Raw genomic sequence first — 27,003 nt, 5'->3', positions numbered from 1 at the left:
AGAAATTGTGGTACAGTTACACGATGGAATACTACTCAGCAATTAAAAACAAGGAAGTCATGAAATTTGTAGATACAGTTTTTAAAGTGTTGTCTGTATATAGTGTGTGGTGTACAATGGAACTCACCTCAGACAACTCACACTGGCTGTGTCTTTTGGTTACTAAAAGAGGCTAGTGCGTGTGGCTGGTATCAACTGTCCAGGTTGCTGTAAGCATACCCCTGATGTTGACACATGACGTGACTTAGCAACACGTTGTTCAGAGCCTGTTCCCATCAGTAAGAGAAACCGGACTTTGCGCAAAGTCACACATGTGTGTGTAGATATACCTTGATTGTGTGCAAAGTCATAGGTTATGCGTGTTGACATACCTGATTGTGCTTAAGGCTGTGCAGTTGTTCTCAGTCACTTTAAACTGAGAGAGAGATCATTGTCAGCCAAAATGGCTCTCAACCGCCACAGGATGCAATAGAGTCACGTAGACTCGGGTCTTGGGAAACTTCAAGGTTCTATGACATTCATCCGACCCAGCAGCCATTTAGTTAGGTTAGCTCCCTCTGGGAGCCTGGAACTTGGCACTTCCCTGTACATGGGAATGGACTCTGTACATGGAGTCCCTGAAAAGCTGCCTCAGGAGATGGGTCCTATCTGCATTTATAGGCATCCTGGTCCCTGCAGATAGCTTGCCAACATGACTTATGCCTAGGAAAGAAATGCTGGTCTAGTATTCAGCAGTAACATTCATTTCCAGAGGCAACTGTGTCATTGTCTCATAGGCTGGCTGGTTTAAGCAATAAGAATTTATTGCCTCACAGTCCTGAAAGCTGGAAATATGAAGTCAGGATACAGTCTTGAATGGGCTCTGAAGAAGATTCTGTTTTCTACTTCTCCTGGAAGCTTCTGGGGCTGGCCACCTATCTATGGCAGTCCTTGGTTTGCAGAATAATTTTCCCCCTCCTTTCGAGCATCTTCATATGGTGTCCTCCCCATGGTGAATGTCTCTAATCCCAAATATTTTTGTGGCTGCTCACTCTGCTTTGTTATCACCTCAAATTCAACCATGACATCTGCAGGACCTGTTTAAAATGAGGTCATATTCTGAGCCTGTGAGAGCAGATAATTGGAAATAGTTTTTAGGAAAACACAGTTCAGACATAGAGAGGGGATACTTTGAAAAGTCTGGTTTCTGTATGCTTTGCAGATTTTTGATGAAACTACCATAGGTACTCATGCCTTTTGTGACACGGTTTGTTTTTTTGTTAGTTTTGAAGACACAACTGAAGAACAGGGGTCTGGAAACTCCTATCATGCCTGGTGAGTATGTACTGTGGGCAACAACCACTTTCTTTCACAGTCTGAATTCCTAGTTTACTCAGCCATTTTCACATGATGATTTTTTTTTTTTTTGGTGTTGTTATTTTTTTTTTTTTTGCTTCAAGGGCACATAGTAGCATAAATAACACCCTTTCAAGTTCTGGGTCTTACTTGGAATGTACAATACAGTTAAGCAATGAACAGTCAATGCCAACATATAGGTCTTCTGAGACAAAACAGGTATCACAAAGAACTCACCATAACTTCTTTATCATTTCTTCATTCATTCATTTGCTATCTCTCTCTCTCTCTCACTCTCTCTCTGTGTATATACATAAGTGATAATCAACTTCACTTTCTGAGAATGAATCTCTCACTAGCCTGGTACTCTCTAAGGAGCCTAAGCTAGCAGACAATGAGCCACAAGAATACACCTTTCTCTGCCCTCCTACTTTTGGGATAACAGGTTCAAAAAACTACACAAGACTTTTTTTTGATGTGGCTTCTGAGGCACACACTCATGTCTTTCTGCTTGGATGCAATCGCTTTTCCAACTGGACCATCTGCTTCACTTTTCTCTTGTTCTTCACCCATAAAACCAAACTCCTCAGTGAACACTTACAACATTTACCCTGGGCAAGGGGACTATGTGGTTGTGATCCTTTAGATACTTGTTTGAGAATAGTGGTATTTTTTTCCAGCTGTTTTTTCAGCCTTTTATTAATTTCCATTTCTGGTTATTTTGGATAGAAACCTATCCCCCCATTTTTTTAAGGTTATTTATTGAGACAATGTTCAGCACAACATTTATATTTCTGAAAATCGCTGTATTTGTTTAAAGAGTCAAAATGTTATTTGACATATTTTTCTTTAAAATTTGATTTTTTATGACATCCTATTACTGTATGGCTAAGGGTAACCTTGAACTTGTGAATTTCCTTCTTTGGTCCCAAAGTGCTAGAAGAACACCACCATGCCAGTCTTCTATTTTTCAACAAATGTATATGAAGGGAAAGTACATGCTTCTTTTTCTTTAAATATTAAGAAGATATAAACTTACATAGGTCAGCAGTTATGAGTCAATAACATAATAATTTAGTGGTGGTGGCAGTGTATTAGGTGGAGAGGGATGCGAAGAGAGGGTGGAGAGGGTGTGAACAGAGGAACATGGCTCAAGAAACTAATCATAGCCAAGCACCAATGCTTTGCTCCACTGGCCACAGAATTTATGGAAACACTTGTACAAATGGCATGTGTTCAGAATGCTGTAAAGAACAGCTTCAATGACAGAACAGTAGCAATGGTAGAATAAACTCACCTGCAGCTTCTGTCAGAAGTCTGTCCTAATTCTTTCCAGTACAGTGTGCAGATGGCATTGTCCCAGATGTTCAGTCAGCTTTAGATTCTGCATCTCCATCTAGGCAGCCATGCCCTGTATCAAATTGGTCACATTTATAAGAATCTTTAGGACCTTCCTAAGTGGACAGTACATCTGTGGACAATACAACATACAAAACAGAAGACCCTCAAGGACCCATAGCCCAGGTTCATGCTCCTCTTGAATGAGAGAGAGGGAGAGAGGGAGAGAGAGACAGAGAGGGAGAGAGAGAGAGAGAATTGCTGTTTCATGTACAGGAAGAAAGTGGGACTTACTGGGTTTGAATGCTGGTTGTGGTGGCACACACCAGTAAGATTTGCAGAAGGAGAAGGTGGTATCTTTTGGGAACTGTAAGAAAATTGGGATATTGGCCACATCCTCGGAGAGCCAGCTTTATTTTTTGTTGCCCAGTCTTTGTGGGAAAGAAAGTGAAGGGCTTAGCTGAAGCCCTGGGTGAAACAGTCTGTGAAGCAGGACCATCTGAACGAGCTGTTTTGAAGTTGACCTGGATGCAAATTTTTGAAGAAAACGTAACTGAGGGAGTCTGTGAGGCTGGATCATCTGGCTTTACCTTCATGGGTGTCTGGTCTTTTTGTTCTGAAAACACACAAACTTTTAAAGGTAATATTGTAGGAACATTTCTTCATTAACATATGTATGTAATGTGCTGTGTGCACAAATCAGCTAAAGATAATTTCCTGCCCTATGTTTGAGCAGGTATAAGACATCTGTCAACTTTGTAAGTCTGTTTGGACTGTGTAACCAAACTGTAATATAAATCTCTATCCATGCTACATAATAGGGTGACTATAACAATCAGTCATGAGGACCAGGTATCCAAAAAGATTCATTGGCTATGATGAGACATTCATGTCTTAGTTGGCAGGAGGTCTTCCCTGGCAAAATATAATCTTTATAAGTTTTGATGGTAACCATACTGTTTCATTCCCAGTAGAAATATAAACTAACCTTTGTCTCCAACACAAAACTATCTCAAGTTTCCATTCTGATGTTAGCACATCCTTTTGATTTAATTCCACAGTTTTTCTACAACCCAGTGTCTCTAGGCTGCTAGTTAGTTGGCATGGTGGTGTACCTTGTAATAATCACAGCAGTCTGAGAGACAGAGGCAGGCAGATCTCTGTGAGTTTGATGCCAACCAGGTCTACAAAGTGAGTCTAGGACGGTCAAGGCTGCACAGAGAAACCATGTCTCATAAATCAAACAGAGAGGTAAAGAGAGAGTTGAGAAGGAGGGACGGAGGGAGGGAGAGAGAGAGAGAGAGAGAGAGAGAGAGAGAGAGAGAGAGAAAGAGGAAAATTTAGTACTCACAGAGCATTATTTAGTCTTTCTCTGGGCGTCTTTACACTTCCTTTTTAGTTTATAAGCATCTCTATGAAAGTACAATTAAACCTTTTTACAAATGTTTATCCTGTAGTATTGTAATGTGTTTTATATTATAAAGTTCAAAGAATTGCTTCATCTTACCAGGTACATATTCAGGGGCATTATTAGTCTAATTTATGTAGGTCTTCCTGTAATTGCAGAATCAGCTCTTTAAGAACTCAAAGGAGTTGCCCCTTGAAGTCCCAAATACATATTAATGGTATGGTCTACAGATTTTAGTTTCCCAAATTCTGCAAAAGTGAAGCACATCCATCTGCCATTTTCATTTCTTTTGGTATTCCTAAGGGTTACTTTCAGTGGGTAATGGAGTTTGGTTATACAGAGAAAAAATAGGACATTTTCTTATAATTTCCTTGGCTTGTTCCCAATTCAGGGATGTTTTCCTTTAAACCTTTACTGTTAACACCGTTTTTTCATGAAATTTTGAGGCTTCTAAACATTTCCTATTAATAATTGGTGAATTTCTTTATTTTTTTCTGACAATGAACCAGTATGAGACTGAATATGAGTAACATATTTGGATAAATTCTATTTCTGATTGCCTACACCTGTTGCATAAATAACAAAGTTAATTCTAAATTATAAGGAATAAATTCAATAGATTCCATATGCAAAACAACTCTTTCTGCACACTGAGAGTCAGTAATTATATTAACAGATTCAGGAAAATGTGGTAATACCGGTTTGCATATAACTCTGATTTTTGAACTGAGGTAAATGGGCTTTGGATCACTTTTTCTATTTTGTCTAATTTATAACCTGCCACTCTCAACCTATTTGCATCAATATAGAATGTAGGTGCTTTAGGAATTTGTGTTTCCTTTACAATATAGTATAATCCAATTAGTTCTTTTTATAAACTGCAGACCCTTGCTTTTAGGATATTTATATTAATTTCTCCCAAACAGTACCAGCTTTTTGCCAAACTTCATTGATTTCCCAAGCCACTGCTCTGGCAGCGCACTTAGCTCAAGATTAGCCCTATCTCATGAGTTTTTTCCTTCTTTTTAACCCTGTCTCCCTTCCTGGCCTCGTCTTCCTGGTTCCCTCACCCCCCAGGGGTTGCAGGTATTTGAAACGGAAAGTGTGCAGTGTTCTGAGGGGTGGCCATCTGCCTTCTAGCCTAGTCTGTTTCCCTCTTCCATCCTGCAGGAACCTCCTTCTTCCAGGCACCACGACGGAACCCTTTGTTCCCCTCACTCTGGTGCTACACACTTCCCAAGTGCTTCCATATCGACTTATAGCCTCTCTAGTTGCACATCCAACTATGCAACCCTTTCAAAAATGAGAAAATAGAATGACCATCTACCTTTCCTATTTTGTAACTTTTTGCACAACTTTTGCAATTGCTAAGGCATCCTCCTAACGTCTTTTAAAATAGAATACAGGATGAAGAAGAAGAAGAGGAGGAGGAAGAGGAGGAGGAGGAAGAAGAAGAAGAAGAAATAGAAAATGCTCTCTGAAAGCAAAGCAAGGGAAAACCCAGCAATGGCGGCAGCAGCAATAAATTTTTCTGCTGACATCCTGAAGCAGAGTATCCATTCCTTCATCCCGGCCATCTCCTCTCCAGCATTAGAAACCTGATTTCCCATGATGCCCAGTCCCGCATGTGGAGCTGCTTGTAGACATACTTCTTAGCTGTTTCATTGGGTTCTTACACCTACCACCTTTGCAACCCTTATTCTACCCTAATTCCTTCCAACCACCCAACATTAGGTAGGAGAGAAAACAAGTTAGAGGGAAAAGGGGGCATAGGTCTCTTTGGATCGCTTACCGCTGCTTAGGGACCTCGGGTCTCAGGAGGCGAGTCGCATCTTCGTGGTGAACATGCGGCAACCTAGCAAACCAGTAATCCAGCAATAGCAGAAGTATCAGCAGGAACCACCAGCAGTGGAGGAGCAGCAGCTGCCACAGGCCCGCTCAGGCTCTCCCATTCATACACTCCCAGAATCTCCAGAATTAAACTATCTGCACCTGGCAAAAATCACGCCCCTCCTAGAACATGAGACAATCATAGTTAGTAGCTGTGGACAAACTGAAGCAGACCCACATCCTACACCTGGGATTAAAACAAAAATATTTATATAACATAAGTGTGTTTTTAAATACAGCAAAATTCTCACAACAGAAATTACATGTTACTTTTTCTCCAAATAACATAACAATAAAATGACTCCTAATGAAATTCTGCTGTCCACTTAGGTCAGTGCCTTACTCAGCCAGGTTCAGAGAAGTTTCCTCCTGAAACAGATTACAACAAACACAGAGATCCGCAGCTAGACATTACAAAGAGACAGACCTTAAAACACACGGCTCTAAATGGGATGGCTCAGTTAAATCTCTTCCCCTCAGAGTTCAGGGAATCTCATGGAAGAGGAGGCAGAAAGGGTGTAAGAGCCAGAGGGGCTGGGGGACATCAGAAGATCAAGGCCCTCTAAATTAACTGAGCAAGACTCATATGAACTCTAGAGACTGAAGCAGCAATCACAGGAGTACCTTGGTCTACACCAGGTCCTCTGCAGATATACTGTAGTTTAGTATTTTTATGGGACTCCTGACTGTGTGAATGAGTGGGTCTCTGATTCTTACGCCTTCTCTTAGTGCTCTTTTTCTCCTGTTGGTATGCTGTGGTCAAGTTTGGCATGACCAAACAGTGGATCTGAATGGAAGAGGAAGTGGGAGAAAGTTGGGGGAGCATAAAGAGGGAAAACTATAACCAGGATATACTGTATGGGAAAAGAATCTATTTTTAATAAAAAAAAAAGAGAAGAATTGAATTTCGAAACTAGAACCACCCCGAGAGCCAACAATCTCAAGACTGTGTATAAGCATAAAAGAAATTAATGAGAACATCAAGGAGACGTCTACACATGCACAGTTACTGTAGCAGGGGTTGAAAAAGCCTACACATGAAAAGAACCTATGTATCTCTCTCCTTGTGGATAGAAAGATAGATAATCTTACTTACCTTTTTCTGTGGGTGTGTGAACTTTTGTTAATGAAGTTATGGGTAGTGAAATACTCATAATTCTTGCAAAAAACGTTAGTCAGCAACTGGTTGTCAGTATGGAGAGAGCCCTGAAAGAAGCACCTATGTTTGAAAGTGATTGGCCAGAAAACTGACAAATAAGAGAAAGATTTGACATAATAGGATATACCCAACTCTCATGAGGAGAGAAAAGGAAAGCTACTCTCTCTCCCCCCCTCTCTCATTTTACTGTGACAGTAATAGAGAAACAGAGTACACAGAGAGAACTCAGGTGAAGACAGAGTTAGCCAGAGAATGAGAAGGAGCTAGAAGATTAGAAAAGATTGTTGGTGTTAATGTGAATCCAAGAAGCACAATTGAAAAGCAGAGAGAAGGCAGATTGAGTCACTCAGCTTGGAGAGGAGCTTGGGCTAGAACAGCTCAGTTAAACCAGCCAGCCAGAGTTTGAAAAGAACAAGAATGGGTGAGCTTATTCAGCAGGGAGTCTCAGAGGCTGAAAGAATTCTAGGCCTAGATTAGATTGTACAGAGGCTGGAAGCTTCCAGGAGCAGGCCTAGGTTAGCAGACAGGCAGTAAGCCTTCAAGACAGCAACTGAAGCAAGTGAATAAAAGTTCCTTTTACAGTTCAAGATTATCCTCTGCTGCATATTGAGTTTGAAGTCAGCCTGTGGTACATGAGACTTCATCTCAAAACAAAAAATAATGACAGATTTCATTATGATCTGTAGGTCCATCCATGTCGACATATATAACATGACCTATTTCTTTAGGGCTGCATAATATTCTATCATGTACGTTATGATTTGCTCATCTGCTGTAGTTGATTCCATGTATTGGTTACTGTAAATGTATTTCCTTAATATTGGTGAACATATATGTAGAATAAGTAATTTGTAACACGTGCCTCCAGCACTGGGGACTAGACTCCGAGTAATATAATTATTGTCTAATTTAAAGATTTTCATTTTATTATTATTATTATTGGTTGTGGTGGTGGTGATGGTATTTGTGAGTGTGTGTATGTGTATGCCTTTGTGTATGTGTGGATCTGAGTGTGTGGGTGTGTGACTATATGTGTAAGTCAGGATGAATTTGTGGCACTGGTTCTCTCTTTGACTTTTACAGGGATCCTGGGGATCCACCACGTTCTTCTTGTTAATATGGCAAGTAGCTTTACCACTAATCTGTCTCACTGGCCATTGTGTCTTTTAAATGCTTTTCTTATTTAGTAGTCAACATAATCCCTTTGAGGTTCTTAAATTTTGTTATTCTCCTTTTTCCCTTTTCCTGTGTTAACGTTGTTCTGTTATCAGTAAATAATTGGACATGCTGAATTGGGTGGCTACATACTGTGAGAAAGAAATGGAAAAGGGCATTTCCCCAAGGTTTCCAACTGGTAAAACAGACTGACAATTATTAAAAAGGAAGATTTTTCTGATTGAAGTTCCAGAGACACCAACAGTTCTAGTGCACAAAGTGGGCCCACTCTGCCACTGCTGTCCTGGAATTCTAAACAAGTGCTTAAAAAGAGATCCACATTCTGAGCTAACGCGGAGGCAATCAATCTGTGGCTCCATTGCTTGAGACAGTGAGAGCTCAGTTTGTCTGGGGAGCAGAGGTACCATACTCAAGGATGAGCATGCAGAGCAGATCCCGTTACTGAGCAAGCTGCTGCTCACCTGTCACCGACTCCTTCCCTGTGGTCATCAGCTGAGGCAACCCCAAGCTCCAAATAATGATAGGCAAACAAACAAAGTGAAATGGAACGGGGTGCAGGGTGTAGCAAAGTAATGAAAGGGGAAAAGAGAAAGCTTGCTAGACAGGTGTGTAGAAGGACGGCTGAAATGGAGCCCAGGGGCTTGGCTGTGCTGAGTCATGAAGGATGGATGGATGCATCTGGAAAACTTCAATTCCTGGCAGCAATTTCTTTTTCCACATAAAAACAGAATTAGGGGCATAATGAGAAGTCATAGAATGTGACAGACTCTGTAAATAACCTCAACAGCCACAAACAAGAGACAGTATTTAAATAAGTAAATGGGAGACAGCTGGTCATGATTTGGTACTAACAAGAGCCTACATCAGTGAACATGTCAGATATTTCCAGATGAAGTCATGCGTACAGAGGGCAGTCATCTTTAGCTTATGAATAAAATCATTTTGTGTGTCTGTGTGTATGTAGAGAGAGGGAGAGAGACTGTATGTTGAAAGTCCATGTGGGCTAAGCAAGCTCTGTACCACTGAGCAGCAATCCCAGGGCAATGGTTTTATAAGATTTAAGAAATAGTATATATGATATTATGTATACACATGTGGTATGCAAATTTAAGGCACAAGGAGGAAGAAGTCATTTGGACTTTTTCTTTTCTTCATTCATTATTTTGTTTCACTTCCTCCTTCTGCCCCATTCAATTTCACTTCATATAGTTCCCTGTTATCTTGGGAACTTGGTAGCTATCTCAGCTGATTATCAAGATGAAGTAGTCAGTGACAGGTGAGCAATGGCTTCTCATCAGTGGACTCCGCTCTGTATGTTTGGCCCTGAGCAGGACACCTCTCCTCCCCCGACAAGCTTTTTCTCAGTCAGTGGAGCTGCATTTTGCTTGGCTCCATGCAAGTCACAAATGTGGGTCTCTTTTTACAAACTGGCTTAGAATTCCAGGACAGCAGCAGTGGAGTGGGCTCGTGCCTTGACTATATGTAGGTCAGAGGATAACTTACAGGAATTTGTTCTGTGCTGCCATCATTTGCATTCCGGGTATCAAACTCAGGTCATCAGGCTTGACTGAAAGTATCTTTCTGTTCTGAGCCACCTTAGCACTCTTCTGACTTAAATTTTCTTGTATCCTCCTAAGCTGTCTGAGCATGTATCAGGTAGAACCATCATCTATGCAAGTTAGGCAGACATGCAGGCCAGCAACATAGGGTCCCCAAACATGCTAGCTGCCAGAGAAAATCACTTCACTGGTCAGAGGCCTGACACTAGCTCAGAGCCACACTATCAGGTTAGCACGTCCTGAAATCAAGCACAGCTTATGAAGTTTCAGTGTCTGGAATCCTACTTTGTATGCACGTCATCTAGAGACTCCACAAAAGGCAGATTTTGAGGCATCTGGCCTGATGAAGGCTTGGGATTTTATTCTTTCTTTGTATGTGCGTATATAACGTATGTATGTATTTGTGTGTGCATTCACGTGTTTGCATATTCTTTACTATGTGGGTGCACATACATGTTTGTACCTGTGTTCTTAGAGGACAGTGTGCCATATCTGGGTCATTCCTCAGGCACCATCCACTTTGTTGTTTCTTTTTGATTCAGGGTCTCTTGTTGAACCTGGAACTCACCAGTTAGGCTAGGACGACTTCCCAGCAAGTATCAGGAATGCCCCTGCCTCTGCTCGACCACTGCTGAGATTTCTGCTTGTAAGGCAGTCACCTTCCGGAAGCTACCTTCCCAGCCTGAGAGACAGTATCTTTCTAATATGCAGATGAGGGGCCGAGAAGATTGCTCGGTGGTTAAAAGCTTTGACTCTACCAGATGACCCAGGTTCACTTTGCAGTACCCCCATGGTAGTTTACAGCCATCTGTAGTTCTGGTTCCAGAGGATCCAGTGCCCTGCTGTGGCCTCACAGGCACTTCATGTTCATGCATGCAAGCATACATACATATATACATACACACACACACACACACACACACACACACACACACACACACACACAAGCAAAAAGCCATACACAAATAATGAAATAATAAGCCCCTGAGTGCTGCTGATGTTGCTGGCCTGTGGATCATGCTATGGATGGATGGACACCTCCCTCACTATTTATGACTTGACGTTCATTCACTCAGTGCAGACTTACTTTATTTAAGTTGTGCTATCCGGAGCTGTGTTGTAGAATGTTTGAGGCCCAAAGCCCAGAATCTATATTTTCATATAACTCTTTTTAGGTGGTCCCTGAGCGAGAAGCAATGTGACACACAGATGCTGCCGCTGCGACAAAATGAGATGGAAAATGCACCATCTTGAGGTGTTGACAGAGGAACATGGAGAGACCCCAGGGCCAGAGCCCTTGGATTCTCATCCATGAGGATATTTAAGCTTCTTCATGAACACAACATCGAGTTTTGCATCGGCACATGCCTGCAATTCCAGCACTGGGGAAGCAGAGACAGGAAGGGTTCTGGGGCCTGTTGGGTAGGCAGTCTAGCCTAACTGTAAAATCCTGGGAGACTCAGTCATAAAGGAAATGGGCAACGTTACTGGGGAAGATACCCAAAGTTTTCATCCACTCATAACAAACACGGTGGTGCACCTGCCACACAGCAACATGCAAACACACATGTGTGAACACACATGTCTTTTAAAGTTTAAATTCTTGCCACACTTTTTGCAGATTCTTTCAAAGTCCACATTGTTTCTGCATGCATTCTGGACTCCATACCATGCTCTTGTCTCTTTTTGTTTGGCCTGAATTTCCAATGGTGGGTAGAATTTGTCTCTAATACTTCCCTGGGTTATATTAATCTGTTAAGAATACATATTCCCTTGAATAATATGGGAGCAATTGGAGAGGAGGGAATGGAGATTTTATTGATCAAAACACACTGATTATGTTTGAAATTCTCAAACAAAAAATAAAAAAAAATCTTACCCCATGTCTGCTCTCTTGATTATCTTTTTTAGGTGTATAGATTTCATTATGTTTATCACATCTTATAGGTCTATATAAGTGAGTATATACCGTGTTTGTCTTTCCCCTTCTGGGATATTTCACTTAGGATGATCTCCTCTAGATCCCACCATTTGCCTGCAAATTTCATGATTTCCTCCTTTTTGATTGCTGGAGTAGTATTCCATTGTGTAAAAACACTACAACTTCCATACCCATTCCTCCGTTGATGGACATGTGGGTTGTTTCCAGGTTCTGGCTATTACAAATAAAGCTGCTATAAACATGGTTGAGCATCTATCCCTTTTGTGTACTTGAGCAAACTTTGGGTATATATCTAGCAGTGGTATAGCTGGGTCTTGAGGAAGCACTATTCCTAATTGTCTTAGAAAGCGCCAGATAGATTTCCAGAGTGGTTGTACCAGTTTACATTCCCACCAGCAGTGGAGGAGGGTTCCTCTTTCTTCACAACCTCTCCAGCCTGTGTTGTCCCTTGAGTTTTTCATCTTGGCCATTCTGATGGGTGTAAGGTGATATCTCAGGGTCGTTTTGATTTGCATTTCCCTGATGGCTAATGAGGATGAGCATTTCTTTAAGTGTTTCTCTGCCATTCGATATTCCTCTACAGAGAATTCTCTGTTTAGCTCTGTTCCCCATTTTTTAATTGGATTACTTCGTTTGTTGCTTTTCAGCTTCTTTAGTTCTTTGTATATACTCGATATTAGTCCTCTGTCAGATAAAGGGTTAGTGAAGATTCTTTCCCAATCTGTAGGCAGGCGTTTTGTTTTGATGGCAGTGTCCTTTGCTTTACAGAAGCTTTTCAGTTTCATGAGGTCCCATTTATTGATTGTTGCTCTTAGAGCCTGTGCTGTTGGTGTTCTGTTCAGGAAGTTGTCTCCTGTGCCAATGAGTAATCAAGAGAGCAGACATGGGGTAAGATTATCAATCCTCGTTTTGAAAGACAGATGGGATGCACATTGAACATTGACAGCAGTCTACTGAGCTCATTTGAAAGACTCTAACTAGCAGTGTTTTCAAAGCAAAGACTCAAACCTTTGGCAGAGTACAGGGAATCATAAGAAAGAAGGGGAGTTAGTCTGATGAGGAAAGAATAGGAGCTCCACAAGGACCAAATATATCTGGGCACAGGGTCTTTTCTGAGACTGACATGCAACCAAGGACCATGTATGAATGTAACCTAGAACCTCTGCTCAGATGTAGCCTGTGGTAGCTCAGTAACCAATTGGTTTCCCATAGTGAGGGGAACAAGGACTATTTCTAACAGGAACTCAATGACTGGCTCTTTGGCCTCCCCACCCCCCAAGGGAGGAGCAGTCCTGTTAGGCCACAGAGGAGGACTTTGCAGCCAGTCCTGAAGATACCTGATAAAACAGGATCATATGAATAGGGAGGAGGTCCCCCCTATCAGTGGACTTGGCAAGGGGCACGGTGGAGATGAGGGAGGGAGGGAGGGACTGGGAGGGAATGAGGGATCGGGACACGGCTGGGATACAGAGTTAATAAAATGTAACTGATAAGAAAAAAATAAAATTCAAAAAAAATTAAAAAAAAAAAAAAACAACCAGTACACACTTCTGCAGCTCTCATGTCACCTAGAGCCCACGTCCTGGAATTCACTGAGGCATGTTCAGGTCAAGCTCAGCTGTTTCAGGCTCTGTCTGCCCAGCAGAGACCTTTAATAATTTCTCTGCCTGGCAGATGATACCATAACCAGACTGAGCTAGCATATGTCTCACCAACAGTGGCCAGAATCACCCTGTATATCTTTATGCTGTAATAATCAATAGGACAGATACCCCAGACTGTTTCTTGTGCTAGAGGAGTGTCATTTTGTTGTTAAAGATGGAGTCTTAGCTGCGTAGATGGTTATGGAATAAGCAGACCTCAGAGGACACAGAGGTCTTCTCCAGGAAAGCAATTTCCCTCTGTAAATGAGAAACTTCCCAAGCAAGAAGAAGGCACAGGAGCTTGAGTAACATAGAAAGCTATGTTTAGTCTATTTTTTAATCAAATGTTTTAAGGTAAATTTAAGATTCTTATAAAACAAGAGAATTCAAAGCCTCTTGGAATTATCTGAGGTAAATGAACAAGTATCACTTAATCCTAAATAGAACACGCATTTTAGCTATTTATACACAGAGGTTTTTGTTTCATGGATGCTATCTTTCATCTCACCTCTGACATCCAGCACCCTTTGTCTTCCTGAAGTGTAATGGTAACAGAAATTTCCAAGATTTAAGGGCCTTTCCCTAACAGCATAGGCCAACAGTGAATTAATCTCTCTCTCTCTCTTTGGTTTATCGTTCTATCACTTCTCAACTAGACAGTGCACATCCTGATTCTATCTTCTAAATATTGATCTTACTGTATTGGTGCATTATAAATGGGTAGGTTTATGCAGTGGTGCACAGTGCTGGGATGGGATATATCTCCATGATATAGTGTATGCTTAGCAGTGTTCAATATTGCTGTATTAAGTGTTATTATCTGATTGAACTATTTGGCTTGTATCACTTGAAAAACCTTTATCATTTTTTTTGTGATAAAAGCATTTAAAATCCTCTCTGTTGGCTATTGTGAAACTTTCAATTCATTCTTGTCAGTCAGAGTAATCCCACTGTGCTATGGAAGATTGAATATTACTCTCCCGCCCATCCGGAACCTGGACTGCCTGGCATTAACTTTGCTTTTTCTGTCTTCTTCCTCACACCCAGGTGCTGGTGTCACTGCTTATCTTCCACATAACCCCATGTTCATTATAAATGGAAATTTACTGTATTATAGCAACAAATATTTATGTATTTCTCTTCTATATGTTACATTGATATTTACTGGAGATATGCAACAAAACAAGCCAGGTAAAACTTTAGCTTTCCTAGGTTAACGTTCTGGTTGATTTCATCTTCAACTTTTCAACATGGCTGTGGATGGCCTTCCAGGTTTATGCCACCTGAGAGCTCTTTACATATGGAAAAGTGTCTTTCCAAAGGAGTGGACAAATAGCTTTTAAGTTAAACAGCTCTAGGAACAAAGAAATTCTAGGAACTATTCCCTAAATTATAGAATAACATGTGACTAGTGGGGCTCCAATATGACCATAATGAAGAACCATAGTACATACATGGGGACTTGGAAAGAAAATCTTGGAGCATTAGCTATTTAGGAGTCTGAAATATCTTCAACAAATGGTGCTGGTCCAACTGGAAGTCTACATGTAGAAAAATGAAAATAGATCCATACTTATCACCCTGCACAAAACTAAAGTCCAAGTGGATCAAAGACCTCAACATAAAACTAGATACTCTAAATTGGTTAGAAGAAGAAGTGGGGAAGACCCTAGAACTCATTAGCACAGGAGAAAACTTCATGAACAGAACACCATCAGCACAGGCCCAAGAGCAACAATCAATAAGTGGGACCTCATGAAACTGAAAAGCTTCTGTAAAGCAAAAGACACTGTCATTAGAACAAAATGACAGTTTACAGATTGGGAAAGTATCTTCACCAATCCAACATCTGACAGAGGGCTGATATCTGGAATATATAAAGAACTAAAGAAGTTAAAAGGCAATAATTCAAGTAACCCAATTATAAAATGGAGTATGGAGCTAAACAGAAAATTCTCTGTAGAAGAATATAGAATGGCAGAGAAACACTTAAAGAAATGCTCAATGTCATTAGCCACTAAGGAAATGCAAATCAAAACGACCCTGAGATTTCACCTTACACCCATCAGAATGGCCAAGAGGAAAAACTCAAATGACATCACATGCTGGAGAGGTTGTGGAGAAAGGGGAACCCTCCTCCATTGCTGGTGGGAATGTAAACTGGTACAACCACTTTGGAAGTCAATCTAGCGCTTTCTCAGACAATTAGGGATAATGCTACCTCAAGACCCAGCTATACCACTGCTAGGCATATACCCAAAATTTGCTCAAGTACACAATAAGGACATTTGTTCAACCATGTTTACAGCAGCTTTATTCGTAATAGCCAGAACCTGGAAACAACCCAGATTGCAATCAACGGAGAAATGGATACAGAAATTGTGGTACTTTTACACAATGGAATACTACTCAGCAATTAAAAACAAGGAAATCATGAATTTTGCAGGGAAATTGTGGGACCTAGAAAAGTCATCCAGAGTGAGGTAGCCCAGAAACAGAAAGACACACATGGTATATCCTCACTTATATAGATCTATAAGATAGGATAAACATACTAAAATCTGAACACCTAAAGAAGATAAACAAGAAAGAGGTCCAGGAGTAAGATGATCAATCCTCATCTAGAAAGACAAAGGGGATGGACATTGGAAATAGGAGAAAACAAGTAACAGGACAGTAGTCCAGCACAGAAAGCACCTGAAAGCCTCTACCTAGCAGTGTATCAAAGCAGATGCTGAGACCCATAACCAAACCTTCAGCAGAGTGTAGATAATCATATGAAGGAAAGATGAATTAGTATATCCTAGAGAGGACAGGGAGCTCCACAAGGTCCAAATATATCTGAGCACAGGGGTCATATATGAGACTGTTTATCCAGCAAAGGACCATGCATGGATATAACCTAGAACCTCTTGTCAGACATAGCCCATGGTATCTCAGTATCCAAGTGGGTTCCCTAGTAAGGGGGGCAGGAATTGTTTCTGACATGAACTCATGAGCTTCCCCTCCCCTTGAGCGAGGAGCAGCCTTGCTAGACCACAGATAAGGACATTGCAACTATCCTGAAGATACCTGATAAGCTAGGGCCAGAAGGAAGGAGAGGAGGACACCCCCTCTCAGTTGACTCGGAAGGGGGTGAGGAGAAGATGAGGGAGGGGAGGATTGGGAGGGAAGAGGGAGAGGGCTACAGCTGGGATACAAGTGAATGTATAAATTTATTTAAAAATAAAAAAATATTTTAAAAAAGAAGTCTGAAATAGTAAGCAAGCATTTAACAAAACAGCATGAAGCCAGAGACAGCCACATGGCTAGGTTCTGAGCTTGGAAATCATCTCAGTGAGATTTGGTATTGCTGAAACCAAATATTTGATACAAGAAATTTAAGGGTGGAAGAATTTCTTGTGTCTTGCAGTTTGAGGGCACCGTCCTTTGTCAAAAGGAAGTCACAGAGGAATAAGCATAAACCGGAGAAGGCTGGTGCTCAGCTCACTTCCATCCTTCCGCTCAGCCCTGGGTGTAAAGGTGCCTTCCTACTTTTCAGTGTAGGTCTTCCCACCTTCCCACTCAGTTAACCCAGTCTAGAAAGTCCCTCACAGACGTGCCCATCAATGGGTTGCCTAGACCGTGCCTAGCTGATAACTAATATTAAGCAGTAGGAGGCTTCTTTAGAGCAGGCTGACTCTGTGCCGTATGCAGATGGATACAGTCAGTAAGAGAGGGAGAGCTCAATGCTTTTCATACTATGGCCAGAGTCACATTTCAGTCTTGACATTAAAGAAAATATTGCTGAGCACCAGTTTAAAGTAGTCTGGATGAATGCTATTTGCTGAAAAAACACTGTGAGTAGAACTCCATAGTTTGTTGGTTTTGCCAGCATAACCCAGAAGGGAAATGTCTCAGTGGTAGAGTGCTTGCTTTGCACTTGAGCGTCAATCCTTAGTACTGTCATTCTGCCAAAAATCGAGTCTGATAAGAGAAAGTGCAGAAAAGCTATTTACATTAGCTAGCCCTTAGGGAGCAATGGCAGCTAGTTGCTATGGAAAAAAGCATCTATCTTATCTCTCACTTTAATTACTAATATCCCAAAATATTTCACGTTTTCAAAGTGGGATGCCAACTGCTCATTTGAGATTAATAGACCTTAACTTGTTACAGAACAAGTCATTTGGATAATAGTTAATAAAATACAAACTTAACTTTGCAACCATGAATGGATCCCCACAACATATATAAATAAACCTCTCTTTAAGGGCATCTGTCAATATAATGATAATTTCTATCAAATTATAACTCTCAAGTCTTTAATAAACCATAGCATTTACTATAGCACAGCTGGGCTAGAGTTCTTCTTGGTAACTGGATTCATAAATAGGAATGGCTTAAGAGTTTATTGATTATTTTTACAATATCAATACAACTCACCAATAAATTGAGTTAAATTCTTGGGTTGGGGCAGAAACTTTTATAAAGGAAGAAGAAAGGAAAGAAAGAGAGAGAGAGAGAAGGAGAAAAGAAGAAAGAAGGAAGGAAATAAAGAAGGAAGAAATAAAGGTAGGAAGGAAAGAAGAATGAAAGAGCGAGAAAATAAGAGGGAGAAAAAAAGAAGGAGGTGTCGTAGAGGAAGGGAATATGGCTGTGATGCATAAAATCATCACCTTGACAGGATCTAGCAATACTTAGGAGACAATCCAAACCTCTGGCTTGTCTCTGAGGAAGTTTCCAGGTTAGATTAACTGAGAAGGGAAGACATACTTTTAATGTGTGCTATTTGATGGTCTGGAGTCAGGACTGAATGAAGAAAGAAGACAGGCTGACTATCCGCCTCCGTCTCTCTGCTTCCTGGCTGTAGACTCAATGAAAGCATTGGCCACAGGCTCCTACTGGTATGCCCCTGTGCCACGGCAGACTGTGCTCACAGCTGTGAAGCAAGACAAACCCACTTTTTAAAATATCCAAAATAGGCTCAAGTATACAACAAGGACATTTGCTCAACCGTGATTGTAGCAGCTTTTTTCGTAATAGTCAGAAGCTGGAAACAACCCAGATGTTCTTCAGTGGAGGAATGGATACAGTTAATTGCAGTACGTTTAAACAATGGAATACTACTCAGCAGTTAAAACTAAGGAAATCATGAAATTTGCAGGCAAATGGCGGGAACTGGAAAAGATAATCCTGAGTGAGGTATCCCAGAAGCAGAAAGACACACATGATATATACTTACTTATAAGTGGATATTAGACATATAATACAGGATAAGCATACTAAAATCTGTACACCTAAAGAAGCTAAGCAAGAAGGAGGACCCTAGGTAAGATGATCAATCCTCATTCAAAAAGGAAAATAGGATGGATATTGGAAAGAGGCAAAAACAGGGAACAGGACAGGAGCCTACCACAGAGGACCTCTGAAAGACTCTACTCAGCAGGGTATCAAAGCAGATGCTGAGACTCATAGGCAAACTTAGGGCATAGTGCAGGGAATCTCATGAAAGAAGGGGGAGATGAAAGACCTGGAGGTTATAGGAACTCCACAAGGAGAGCAACAGAACAAAACAAAATCTGGGCCCAGGGGTCTTTTCTGAGACTGATACTCCAACCAAGGACCATGCATGGAGATAACCTAGAATCCCTGCACAGATGTAGCCCATGGCACTCTGTATCCAAGTGGGTTCTCTAGTAAGGAGAACAGGGACTGTCTCTGACATGAACTCAATGGCTAGCTCTTTGATCACCTCCCCCTGAGGGAAAAGCAAGCCACAGAAGAAGACAATGCAGCCAGTCTTGATGAGACCTGATAGGCTAGGGTCAGAGGAAAGGGGAGGTCCTCCTCCCCTGTCAGTGGACTAGGGAAGAGACATGGGAAGAGAAAAAAGAGAAAGGGTGGGATTGGGAGGGGAAGAGGGGAAGAGGGGTACAGCTGGGATACAAATGAATAAATGAATAAATTGTAATTAATAAAAAGTAAAGAATGAAAAAAAAAACTAACAATAAAAAATCTACTTTTGTCATAGCAGCAATAAACATAACTAATTAGATGGTTTCATATGTTCTCTATGTTTTATTGAATTAAAATTTGTATTTAAAAGTCAGCACTGAAATAACATCTTGAAATTATGATGCTTTAATGGGATGTTTCATATAAAGTATAAAACAGCACTGAGAGTGTAAAATTTATTTCTAGGCATTCATTTGTTTATTGAGGAGTTTATTATTAAACCCAAGTTCTTGGCAGTTGAAACAAAATTGTAGCCGCTAGACACACCTAACTCATTTGTAGAAACTTAAAGAGTGGTCAGAACTGGAGCCCAATTTTGTGTAGGAGCATATTGTTAATTTCTCATTTTGTTCTACATTTATATTTAAAATATTTATATTTAAAACATTTATACATTTATATTTAAAATATTAAATATATTTACTTTGATTTTTAATTATGTCCATGTGCACACCACATCTGTGGGCATGTCTATATGTTGGTGTGTGGGTGTGAATGTAGGTGTCTGCGAAAGCCAAAAGACAGTATCAGATTTCCTGACACTCAAGTTATAGGCAGTTTTGAGCCACTACAGAAGCAACCAAATGCTCTTAACGCTAAGCATCTCTTCAGCCCTAATGTGATATTTTGTTACGTGAACGCAGCATGAAAACGCATGTAGCACAACATGGCTGTTGTGATGATCACGGTCGCTGAAATGCCTGTCGTTTTTGTCACGAGGACATTTAAACTCCTCTCTACTTGCTGGTTGAAAGTATGCTGCACTCTCCAGTTAACTTCGGTCACTACACTGTGTGGTAACTCAGCGGAGTCCCTACTTCTAGCTCTGTACTCATTGGTTAACGTTTTCTTCTACGCCAGGTCCCAGTAACTAGACTCATTTCTCCTGTGGTTCTACATACTGAAGCACATGGTGTCAGTCTCTCTGCGAACTGCTTACTTAGTGTATTATTCTCCAGTCTGTCATGTAACCACGCTTGTGTATTAGCATTAACAACTTGTGCTTTTAGGGTCTTACTCAAAAACGCTTGGCCCTGCACACTGTTGTAGCATCTTTTACTTCCTTTATTGTGTTTTATGGTTTTGAGTGTAAAATTTATGTCTTTATTTATCTAGGGTTAATTCTTATATAATTATGTGATATGTCTTTTTTTTTGTTCTGATTTTCTTAACTGTATTATATTTTGAGTACTTTTACAGTTCTTGGAAGAAATTGCCTTACTCTGATATTTTTAAGTATTTTAACCTTACATATTTGTGGATGTTTTAAAAACATTTATTTATGTGTTGTCTGTGTGTATTCCACATGCATGCAGGTGCCTGTGAAGGACAGAAGAAGGTGTCAGCTTCCCTGGAGCTGGAGTTACAAGTTGCTGTGATTTACCCAGTGTGGGTTCTGGGAGCCAAACTCAGTTTACTGGGATGAACAACAGCACTCCTAACCTCCAAGTTACCTCCCCAGCTTCGCTTAAAGATTTTACAGAGACCGATACCCCAACCAAGAACAATGCCGGGAGAGAACCTAAAACCCACCTCAGATGTAACCCATAGACTCAATCTCCCAGTGGGCTCCCTAGTAAGGGGAGCAGGGGCTGTCTCTGGCATGAACTCAGTGGTAGGCTCTCAGCTGATTCCTGGCACCATATTTTTTTGCTTTTGGTTGGTAGCTACTCTTCTGCCTCCTCTTCCTTTCTTCTTTCATTGCTTTTCTTTCACAGCAAAGATGAATCTTGAGTGAAGGAGGAACACCATGTGGGTTCAGAAACTTGGCTGGTGATCTGGGGGTCCCTGAGCCTCTGTGTCTCAGTGAAGTAGCTCAAGCTTAGTCTTTCCTGAAGAGCTGGTCTTGGGAGAAGAGCTGAGGCTAGCTGTACTGGCAGGCCTCGGGTGTGCTGGAGAGATAATAGATGCACATTTGAAGTTAATTAATAACACACATCAGCAGAAGATAAGTGACAAATAAGTGACGTAGACAGCTAGCATTGAGAGTGGAGAGAGGTGTAATAGCTGTTTGTGGCTGGCTTGCATAGAGACAACTGCCTGCTGGCTCACACCTAGCAATTACTTTTCTCTTAACTTCGTCTGTAGGGTGGCCAAGTGCCCGGCATTGCTCATCGCCTCGCTTAATTTCACCATTTTTATTCTAATCATATTGCAATTGGAAATGTTTGGACACCAGCTTCTAAGTATTCCTTTCTTTAGAAAATGAGGACAATAACTTTCACCATGGGTCTTGTAACCTTGTTCCACCACTTAATTTTCTTCTTGTAATTATGTCAAAGAAAGCTTAATAGCCAATACCTTATTTGCTTGGAGAATGGTCTGAGCTGATACCAGGCATTGTTTCATGTCTCTGATTTTGCTTTCTTTCCTTCAGAATGGGAATAATAGAATGATAAGATTTTTCTGAACCCTAAACATGCTAACATACTTTGAAATATTCTGCACAAGAGTTTATTAATAGGCCATATAGTTCAGGAATTCTGAATAGTGACCTCATATCCACATTATGCACCAGGATTTTAGGTGCCTTTAAGTTTTAATTAACATAATATGCAATTAAAGTAAATTATAGACTGTGATTATGCCTGCATTTTAGAAGCAAAGAAAATAAGACTCAGAAAGTTTGGTGAAACTCAGAAAGTTTTTCTTGGAATATATGCACAGAAAAAGGTCCAGTCTGAGATTAAAAAAAAAAAAAAGAAAACCTGACATTGTTGGATATTTAGAGCCTCAGTTTCCACAATAGCCCTGAACTTACTCCAGTGCCAATGAACTTAGAAATGTTATACTAGAAAAGGTGCTGAACAAACCCAGAGCTTGAATCATTCTTTAAGAATTCAGTGCATGAGAATTTCTTGGTCTCCAGAACTTTTAAAATCCTGGGAACATGGCTCCTTTGTGAGTATCTGAGTTGAGCGGAAACTATTATCTACTTTGAACTGGTCATGACAGGCAATGTTTCTGGAAACAGGAACACTTAGATCTGAACAGATAGTCTCAGATTCAGAAAGAAATTCAGCTTGAGAGCAAAGTCAGTTCAGAGGCAAGGTGATGTAAGCAAGAAAGGTATAATGCACATCTTTAGAAATGGAGACAAAATGCACTTCCGGCTCTGAGCAGGTGATAACATGCAGGAGCTGTATGTGAATCCAACTTCAGAAGAATTCATTCTCAACTTTGAGCTTAGCCAGCTAGGTCAGAAAGGAAATGGCACTGAATATTTACACAATAATAAGATGTGAGCCACAAAACTCGGCATACAGGTATATTGATCCAACACAAGAATGACAGGATTTTGAGCGTGGGATGACAGGCAGGAAGGTGGATCAAACAAGCTGGGGAGATGCCTCCATGCCTTATAGTTAGTAGCTCTCTGGGCCAAATGATCTAGTTCCTAACACTGTGGAATTTAATATGGGAAAATTTCTCCACTAAATTTCTAGTATTCAAAGAGTTAGTTGAAGGGGCTGAAGAGATGTTTCAGCGTTTAAGAGCCCTTGCCGTTCCTTCAGAGAACCTGAGTTTGCTTAGACTAGTCATACAGCTCCCAACAGGCTGTAATTCCAGTCCCCACGTAGTCAACGGTCTCTTATGATCTCTGCAGACTCACATACACATGTTTGCATAAATGCTTTTTTCTAGTAGTGACACATACATAGATTGAAAGGCTATATTAGGAAATACATATGTATATGCATCTATGCATGCAACCAAAAATTAGTGTAAAAGGGAGGCCATGAATTTAAAAGAGAGTGGGAGGGAGATAAGAGAGGATACGAGGGGGGAAGGCAAGAAAGAGATGTTATTATAATCTCAACAAATAAAAAAAAAGTGTTAGTTAAGGCTTGCTTTCTATAGAATGTGGAATAGTGTCTGTGATCTTTCTGTCACATGGAGTTAGTGCACACATATGCGCACACACACGTTACTCTGTGACTATTTCATGCAACTTTATTTAGGGGGAAAGGGCTCAGAGAAAATGCAAAGGTTTAAATTTTCTGTGTTGTGTTACTGTTTACATTTTTACTGTTTTTATACATGGGTGCAGTTACTGCCCACTCATCCATTCTGTCATCCTCTCCACCCTCCTGCTGGTCACCTTTTCTTTTTCTTTCCCTTGTCATCTAGCTTCTCCCTAGTTTTCTGTCTTTTCTTGAAGATCTGGTGTACATGGCCACAGCTAAACAGTGTCTGTTATTACAGTGGCCGTGGCTTACCAAGAAGACTGGGTTTTAGATTACACCCTTCCATCCCTGGCTATTACGTTCTCTTTGACCCCTCTTCTATAATGTTCCTTGTGTTTTATTTCTTATTCCTACTTTTATTCCAACTCACGCATTTTAGAGATTAATAAATTAATCCAGGAATTTCTAGTCCTTCCAATAAATTAGTAAGATGAACCTTTTGGGAAAAAAATGCAAATAATTATTTGAGTTTATTCTACTACACAGGTGCTTTAACCAACTAAGTAACAGAGATAGAACATATTTTTTTCTTTTTTTTAATTTTATTTTTCTCATTAGTTACATTTTGTTAACTCTGTATCCCAGCTGTATCCCTCATTCCCTCCCCAATCCCACCCTCACTCCCTCATCTCCTCCCTGCTCCTTTCCAAGTCCACTGATAGGGGAGGACCTCCTCCCCTTTCATATGACTCCGTTTTGTCAGGTATTTTCAGGACTAGCTGCAAAGTCCTCCTCTGTGGCCTAACAGTACTGCTCCTCCCTTGGGAGGTGGGGAGGCCAAAGAGCCAGTCATTGAATTCCTGTTAGAAATAGTCCTTGTTCCCCTCACTATGGGAAACTAATTGATTACTGAGCTATCACGGGTCACATCCAAGCAGAGGTTCTAGGTTTTTATCCAATCATGGTCTTTGGTTGAGTGTCCATCTCAGAAAAGACCCTGTGCCCAGATATGTTTGGTCCTTGTGGAGCTCCTATCCTTTCCACATCAAACTCCTCTTCTTTCATATGATTCCCTGCACTCTGCCGAGGGTTTGGTTATGAGTCTTGGTATCTACTTTGGAACACTGCTAGGTAGAGCCTTTCAGATGCTTTCTGCGGTAGACTCCTGTCATACATTCAATGCATATCCCATTTGTCTTTCTAAATGAGGATTGATCATAATACCCCGTGTCCGCTTTCTTGATTATCTTCTTTAGGTGTATAGATTTCATTATGTTTATCATATCTTTTAGGTCTATATAAGCGAGTATATTCCATGTTTGTCTTTCTCTTTCTGGGATACTTCACTCAGAATGATCTTTTCTAGATCCCACAATTTGCCTGCAAATTTCATGATTTCCTCTTTTTTGATTGCTGAGTAGTATTCCATTGTGTAAAAATACCACAATTTCTGTACCCATCCCTCCATTGATGGACATCTGGGTTGTTTCCAGGTTCTGGCTATTACAAATAAAGCTGCTACAAACATGGTTGAGCAAATGTCCTAATTGTGTACTTGAGCAAATTTTGGGTATATGCCTAGCAGTGGTATAGCTGGGTCTTGAGGAAGCACTATTCCTAATTGTCTGAGAAAGCGCCAGATTGACTTCCAAAGTGGTTGTACCAGTTTACATTCCCACCAGCAATAGAGGAGGGTTCCCCTTTCTCCACAACCTCTCCAGCATGGGTTGTCACTTGAGTTTTTCCTCTTGGCCATTCTGATGGGTGTAAGGTGAAATCTCAGGGTCGTTTTGATTTGCATTTCCCTAATGGCTAATGATGTTGAGCATTTCTTTAAGTGTTTCTCTGCCATTCTATATTCCTCTACAGAGAATTCTCTGTTTAGCTCTGTTCCCCATTTTTTAATTGGATTACTTGGTTTGTTGCTTTTCAGTTTCTTTAGTTCTTTATATATACTGGATATTAGCCCTCTGTCAGATAAAGGGTTGGTGAAGATTCTTTCCCAATCTGTAGGCAGGCGTTTTGTTTTGATGACGGTGTCCTTTGCGTTACAGAAGCTTTTTAGTTTCATGAGGTCCCATTTATTGATTGTTGCTCTTAGAGCCTGTGCTGTTGGTGTTCTGTTCAGGAAGTTGTCTCCTGTGCCAATGAGTTCTAGGCTGTTCTTCTAACAGATTTAGCATATCTGGCTTTATGTTGAGGTCTTTGATCCACTTGGACTTTAATTTTGTGCAGGGTGATAAATGTGGATCTATTTTCATTTTTCTGCATGTAGACATCCAATTAGACCAGTACCATCTGTTTTAGATGCTATCTTTTTTCCATTGAATGGTTTTGGCTGTTTTGTAAAAAATCGAGTATTCATAGGTACATGGGTTTATTTCTGGGTCTTCTATTCAGTTCCATTGATCCTCCTTTCTATTTCTATGCCAATACTATGCAGTTTTTATTACTATTGCTCTGTACTACAGCTTGAGATCGGGGATGGAGATACCTCCAGATGATCTGTTGTTGTACAGAGTTGTTTTGGAGATTCTGGGTTTTTTGTTTCACCATATGAAGCTGAGAATCTTTTTTTCAAGGTCTGAAAAGAATTGAGTTGGTATTTTGATGGGAATTGCATTGAATCTGTAGATTGCTTTTGGCAGGATGGCCATTTTCACAATGTTAATCTTACCAATCCATGAGCACGGGAGATCTTTCCATCTTCTGAGATCTTCTTCAGTTTCTTTCTTCAGAGACTTGAAGTTTTTCTCAAACAGGTCTTTCACTTGTTTGGTTAATATCACCCCAAGGTACTTTATGTTATTAGTGGCTATTGTGAAGGGTGTTGTTTCCCTAATTTCTTTCTCAGCCCTTTTGTCTTTTGTGTACAGCAGGACTTCTGATTTTTTTGAGTTGATTTTGTATCCTGACACTTTGCTGAAGGTGTTTATCAGCTGAAGGAGTTCTCTGGTTGAATTTTTGGAGTCACTCATGTATACTATCATATCATCTGCAAATAGTGACACTTTGACCTCTTCCTTTCCGATTTGTATCCCCTTGATCTCCTTTAGTTGTGTTATTGCTCTGGCTACAACTTCAAGTACTATGTTAAAGAGATATGGAGAGAGTGGGCAGCCTTATCTTGTCCCTGATTTCAGTGGGATTGATTTAAGTTTCTCTCTGTTCAGTTTGATGTTGGCTATAGGCTTGCTGTATATTGACTTTACTATGTTTAAGTATGTGCCTTGTATCCATGATCTCTCCAATACTTTAAACATGAATGGGTGTTGGACTTTGTCAAATGATTTTTCAGCGTCCAAGGAGATGATTATGTGGTTTTTCTCCTTCAGTTTGTTTATGTGGTGGATTACATTGATGGATTTCCGTATGTTGAACCACCCTTGCATGCCTGGGATGAAGCCTACTTGGTCATGGTGGATGATATCTTTGATGTGTTCTTGGATTCGGTTTGCAAGTATTTTATTGAGTATTTTTGCATCAATATTCATAAGAGAGATAGGTCTGAAGTTCTCTTTTTTTGTTGGGTCTTTGTGTGGTTTGGGTATCAGGGTGACTGTAGCTTCATCGAATGAGTTTGGTAGTGTTCCTTCTGTTTCTATTTTGTGGAATAGTTTGAGGAGAATTGTTATTAGCACTTCTTTGGAG

General features: G+C 40.5%; 1 pseudogene; it reads left to right on the top strand.

Moving 5' to 3' along the window:
* The first annotated feature begins 2,481 nt into the window (after positions 1 to 2,481).
* LOC129668395 (AN1-type zinc finger protein 6-like) lies at positions 2,482 to 3,046 on the top strand (annotated as a pseudogene).
* The last annotated feature ends 23,957 nt before the right edge of the window (positions 3,047 to 27,003 follow it).

Source organism: Psammomys obesus, unplaced genomic scaffold (genome assembly GCF_907164565.1).
Source record: "Psammomys obesus unplaced genomic scaffold, mPsaObe1.curated_primary_1811, whole genome shotgun sequence".
Classification (NCBI taxonomy): domain Eukaryota; kingdom Metazoa; phylum Chordata; class Mammalia; order Rodentia; family Muridae; genus Psammomys; species Psammomys obesus.
The sequence above is the reverse complement of the archived record's forward strand: the minus strand, read 5'-3'. Positions and strand labels throughout refer to the sequence as shown.